Genomic DNA, 6091 nt, shown 5'->3' with positions numbered 1-6091 from the left:
GGCTGTAGCACTGCTAGTGACATGTTGTTTAGTCCTGACATATTCTGCAGATTTCATAAGGCATGCAAGTGTTTCTATAGAGCACTTACCCTTTCAGGGAAATGAACTTTTCAAGTGTAGTGCGGGCAAGCAGATGCATCTCTGCTTCAGCGCACAGGCAAATGTTATCGGCAGTGCCCTCACCTTGGTTTAGGTGGAGACCTTATTGCCACTTCTGACACCCGTTCTCGAGATTCAGAAGGCAACACAATGTTCCAACTGTATTTATCTGTTAATTTTAGTGGAAAGTGATGCAAGCAATGTCGTAACAGTTTTTCGCAAGGTTGTTGAACTTCTCCAGGCCACCCTTCGGTGTATTCCTTGTTAAACAGGCAAATACCAGTTTCTTTAGAAAGCTCAGGCTGGAAACAGCTGGTGCCAGTGGATCTGCTGGGGACTTGGGAGCATCTCGTTCAATGTTAGACAATTAACTCCTGCCCATCACCTCAGATCTTCTGAAACACTTCTGAAAATAAGTAGCCAATTCTCCCTTGCAACTGATAATGGTAGAAGATTATTCAAATTCAAGGGGAAAAAGATTACTTGCTCCTTCTTGAGTACGAAATGGGCAAAGGGACGCCTGTTTTGGGAGCATTTGACACCATGGAACTCATCTACTATCCTTCTTTGGAGCCTGCTGACTGGCTTGTGGTCGTCAGCTTCTGAATAATGTTGAGGCTTTTGTAGCAGAAGAGAAATGCCGTATTGTTGGTTTAAGAGTAAAAAACAAAACAGAACACCACCGCCCTCAAGACCAGTACATATTCTTGTTTTCCTGGGTTGTGAATGGGCCACGATACTACCAGCATTCCTGCGATGTTGGCAGCACATACTAACACAAAGTTCTACTTCTCTATTTCTTCATATAAACATGTGCTAAGATAAGAGTCATCCTCTCAGTGAGCCAGACATTTCATTCTAAATATTCTCGAGGCCAGAGCACATTCTTTCTCTCAGCTGACTTCTGTTCTCAGAAAACTTGATTTTCTTTAGGCTCTCGGTAGCTTGCTTGAATGTGCTGCAGCAGGCTGCGCTTCTTCGATTGCTGCATATACTTTTGTACTCATTCCATGACCTTTCCACGAGAACAGCCTTCCCGAGAGCCGTAATATCGTCAAGAAGGGGTAGGCCAGATTAAAGCTGTTGGAGCATGTCCTTGTGCTGTCACCGGCATGAGTTAACCCTAAGGCATCGTGTGAGATTCCGGTTCAAAGCTGGTCGCAGCACTCTTTCTTTATGGTTCTCCACCCTTCCTTGAAGTTCACTCATTCTTGTACAGAAAAGATTTATCATTCAGCAAGCTTCCCTTTATCAGTCCCACGACTGCGTGCTTCAAGCTGTCAAAAATGCTGCTAGAATGCTGGCGAGTCCCTTTGAAAACGTTGTGACAAAACTTTGGAAGAAATGTGCAGCGCAGCATCTATCCACCTGCGCTAACTTGGGCAACAAAACAGCTTGGCTGTAGCTGTGTGGGGATTGAGGCGGCCGGCTCTATTTCGTGGAGTAAATTGTCTCCCCTGACAAAGAGAGCTTGTCCTTGCCAGGCTGCGCGCGGTGGTCCTGGGAAGTTAGTTTGGATACAGCCGTACCCCGTGCTCCAGAACGGCTTGGCCGTTTCCTTGTCCCAAAGCGCCCCGTATCCAACCTTGATTTTTGTCTTAAAACAGCTTAATCCTTTCTTCACAGAAACAACAGCATTTCTCAATACCTGTTACCTGTTTTGCAGATTCCGTCAACAACAACAACAACAAAAAAAAGCCGAGAGAAGTCACGCGTATTCTTTTAGCCCTCAGCAGAAGCCTTGCAAAGACATTTTCTCCCGTTTCAGGCATTTGCTTTTGAAGCCGTGCAGTTGTTAACTGGCAAAGATACGTTCCAGGCATGACTTCTCTGTGAAAATTTAAATCTCTATAAATCCACCTAGCTAGCAGAAAGCAGGATAAATGCTTTATTTTCCCTTAGCTTTCTACCATACTTATTTAAATCAAGTCATTATTGCCTTTAACATAATCTAGAGGAAATTTGAGGTGTTCCTGGGGAATATGGGCTATGATAGTAGGTACCAGCTAGTACACGAAAAGCTCAGTCACTGTTGGTAGCTAGTTGCGAAGTGACGATAGACTTCAAAGTTTTCTCTCAAAATAATAATCTTCTAATTCACGTGAGGTCAAAGCTTACACTGGACTTACTGTATTGTATTCAAGATGAGAACAGAAGAAAATACCTTAATAATAAAGTAATAAATCTTAATAGAAAGTAAAAGATATTTTGTTACACATGTGTCAGGATAGCAGAATAAAGGGGGTTTAGCACGGCTAGTTCATATATTTAGCTTCCTAGTAAAAAGTTTTCATTTTCAAAAGCTGTGAAGAGAAATTGATATTCTTTTTTTGTGCCTGATATAAGGGGTATTTTGAAGTATTTAACAAAGAAAAAATAACAAATATTAGATTTCTACATGAACATCTGAAAATACTGTAATTACAGTACTGCTTCCTTCATAAAACAAAATGAAAGTTTCAAATATTTTACAAATTATTAGCTAGAAATAGGCGTCTCTCCTTGTTTAAGCTGCTGCGTAAAGAAGAGTGGAAGAGCCTTTTGTAACAGTTTTGAATAATTAATAACCATACACGTACTAGAGGAGTAAATATCCTTCAAATGAAAGGGCAAACGTTGGGTATTTGAGGCGGTGTGCCAAGCGTTCCTCGGACTTTTGAATTACATGTGTATTTGCTTAAATTGTGTTCAACTTTGTAATCTGGCTGCGGATACTTTTTGTCCCAATCACTTATCCAGACGTTCACAGGATTTTACACTTACCCAGATGTTCGCAATTTTCTGGAAAAAGAGGATATAAACCTGAATTTTTAATGTAACTCGATCTGGAAAAAAAAAAACCAACAGATAGCTTTGTAATTCCCTGTCTCCACCTAACTTCCTACAAAAAACCTGCACAAGTGTTGTTTCTGTTACAGACAACATTAAGCCTTGCAGTAACGATTACACAACAGTTGAAATTTCATTTCCTTCTGAAATATAGCTGTGGCTGGCTTGGAATAATTAAAGCATCTAACAGCACCTATTATTATGCAACAGACCACAAGAACATACGAATCGATGTTTAAATGTGATATGGGATATATATCTATATGCTTACATACTGGAGAATGTCTTTTAAATGCTATATTGTCAGTTGATTTTAAGTGTATGATGTATTTTCTTTATGGTATCTTTGGAATCCATATCATATTAAATACAGAAATGGATATGGAGCTTTAGGTATATTGGTTTTTATTTCTGATTTGGTTTTGCTGAAATGTTGTAGCTGTGATTCTCCCCACTAAGTATGAAGGCTTTTGCATTTACCTGTAGTCGGTCAGTAAATGCAGCGGGCTGGATGCCACCTTTTTTTGCTCAACGATGGTAGAAATTACGGACTTGCAATTTAACGATGCCATAGGGTTTAATGCAACCTTGTAACTTAAAATGTATTTTTACCTATTAAGAAAGATAAAATATTTCTAAAAGAAAAAGCTCTCATAGTATCTTTTTCTGACAGAATGGATCGACCTGTTCTAGCACAACCGGGGACTGTTTAATAGTGTACTGTAATTTTTGCTAGCTTCTTTGCTAGTGCAGATTCGTTATAAGAAGCAGTTGTATTGCTTTAAGAAATCACACAGGTTAGGAAAAGTGTTGTCTTTAAAATACTGAATACTTTAAAAAAATGAATGATGGCATTTAATTAAATCTTGTAGGGCGTTTCGATTGCTACAGTGACGCGGGAGGGGGAACTGGACAGCTGCGTGCTACTGTTAACGTGGCTTTCACTCGCCTTTCAGGAGCTATGCTGTCGGAAGCAACCTGACAGCGCTTAAAGGCTCAAGTTGTATGGCAAATCTAAAATTACTAGAAATTGCAGACTTCACTAGTGGCATGCTGGGTTTTTTGCTTTCTTAATGCAAAATAAATACATCCATATCTTGGGTTTGACTTAGCTGATGTACATGGATTCACTCCAGGCAGTAATTTCAGGAGTCCAGCAAGGACAATCACAAAACCGCTGAGAGCCACGGGTGAGGTAGTGGCAGTTAATCGCTGGCAGTGGGGAGGGGGCAGCGGGAGGTGGGGAGAGATGCAGAGGGCAGGTAAAGCTGCGCATACGAACTACACAGGTTTAGCTTACGCGCCCTTGACGTTCAAATGTAGATCTTGAACTTAAATGCAGTTAGCTGCAGAGTTAATTGATGTCAGCTGTGTGCAGCTGTACACACGAGTTGTGCGATTTTTTTCCTGGGCAGTATCTGTTCAAACGTTTTTGCACGTATGTAGTTACTGGTTTTACTCGTTTATCTTCCTAAGTTCAGCACGATTTTTCCTTCCCACCCACATGTATTCTGAAATTTGAGATTTTTTTTTTTTAATACTCGGGTTTCCTAGTCTTGTGGGCTGACATTCGCCATTAACTCCTTCTTTGACGGTAACTTCACGCTGCCGTTAAACCTGAACGCACCCGCGCTGACTACGGCTACGCCTTCGGCCTCCTTCCCCGTCTCGGCGAGGGCAGAGCGGGCCGCCGGGGGCCGAGCGCGTTCTGCCTTTCCTTCGCGTCAGACTTGACTTCTCCCAGAAATGCAGCGATGGCAGTACAAAACGGGTGTTTTATAAGCGCGCCTTTGCTTTATCGGAACGGAGATGGAGCAGAGCGCACCAAGGGGGAGCGCAGCGCCCAGCTCCCCGCCCGCAGGTGCGCGGTGCGGGGGGGCGGCTGCGGAGCCGCCGGGGCCGCTGGCCGGGAGCTGCGGCCTGGCCGGACCCGCCGGCCTCCCGCCTCCTACGCGGCCGCCTTCCCAGCGGCGAAGGGCGGCCTCCCCCCGGGTGGGCTCAGCTCCGCTCCGCTGGGGCGGCGGCGGGGCCGCGCACGGGCCCCCGCAGGGCCGCGGCCCGGCCGTGCGTGCGACCGCTCACGACGCCCCTCCGCCGCCCCCCGGACCGGAGCCCTCGGATCGCACGGGGCTGCCGGTCTCCGGAGCGGGAGGAGGCGGACGGGGAGGCGGCCGGGCCCCGGAGGAAGGCGGCCGGGAGCAACCCCCGGGCGCTGGCGACCGGGCCCGGCGCCTGCCTCCCTCCCCCCGGCGCCGCCATCTCGGCGGGCGGGCGGGCCGCGCGGGGCACGCCGGGAGCTGTAGTCCCCCCGCCCCGAGGCGGCCTGCGGCTCTTTCGCGGTGCACGCCGGGACTTGTAGTCGTCGCGAAGGAGGCGGTGCTCCCTGCCGGTCCGCGCGCCCATTGGCTGAGGGCGCGGAGGGGGGCGGTGCCCGCGGGGGCTCGGCCGCTCTCGGTTGGCCACCTGCCTGCCCCGCCTCCCGGCGCGGTGCCGTCACTTCCTCCCCGGCCGGAGCTGGCCCCGCTCATTCTCTTTAGTGTTTGCCCTGTGCCCGCCGCCTCCCTCCGCTGCCGCGGTCGCCCCCCGGCCCCCCCCGGGACCCGGCCCATGGACTGAGCCGCCCGCTGGCCCGCACCACCAGCCGGCCCGGGAGCCGCAGCCCAGGCAGCCAGGTGAGGGGGGAGGCGGCCCGGGCTCCCCCCGGCGCCGAGGCAGCGGGGCGGGGGGTGGCGGCGGCGGCGGGGCCTAGCGGGGGCCGCGCCGAGCCGTGCCGGCGGGGCTGTGGGGAGGGGACAGCCCCCGCGGCGGGCGGGCCCGCCCCCCGCCGCGCGCCCCCCCCACCCCCCCTCCCCGCCGCTTCCCCCCGCCCCGCACGGGGCTTTCCCCGGCTGCCGGGGGCGGCGGCGGCCCGGCTGGGCAGCCCCCGGCCCTGTCCCCACCGCCCGGCGGGGGCCCGGCGCGGGGGAGCGCCCGGCGCGGGGGGGGGGGAGCGGGGCAGGTCGCGGCGGGCGAGCCGCGGGGCCGGCCCCGCTCGGCCTGGATGGGGCCGCTGGCGGGGGCAGCGCGGGCCCCTCCCGGCCGCCGCGGCGCCCCCGAGCCCCTGGGGCGAGCGGCGGGGGCGGCCGGGGGCTCGGCCGGCCCTTGCGAGGGGAGCGACAGCGGC

The 6091-nt window shown here is 51.0% G+C and overlaps 1 protein-coding gene across 7 annotated transcripts in view; it reads left to right on the top strand.

Annotated features, from left to right (window-relative positions):
* Positions 1 to 5425: 5425 nt before the first annotated feature.
* The window catches only part of STAU1 (staufen double-stranded RNA binding protein 1), a 36092-nt gene continuing 35426 nt past the window's right edge, over positions 5426 to 6091 (top strand). For all 7 annotated transcript variants that reach the window (XM_087749816.1, XM_087749820.1, XM_087749819.1 and 4 more), the window contains exon 1: positions 5426 to 5600. The gene's annotated coding sequence lies outside the window, so the exon portion shown is untranslated. The remainder of the gene's footprint in view (positions 5601 to 6091) is intronic.

The sequence above is a fragment of the Nipponia nippon genome, unplaced genomic scaffold, assembly GCF_047370975.1.
Source record: "Nipponia nippon isolate SJK-2023a ecotype South Korea unplaced genomic scaffold, ASM4737097v1 scaffold_13, whole genome shotgun sequence".
Lineage (NCBI taxonomy): Eukaryota > Metazoa > Chordata > Aves > Pelecaniformes > Threskiornithidae > Nipponia > Nipponia nippon.
Note: the sequence above shows the minus strand (reverse complement) of the source record. Positions and strands in the feature narration are given on the sequence as shown.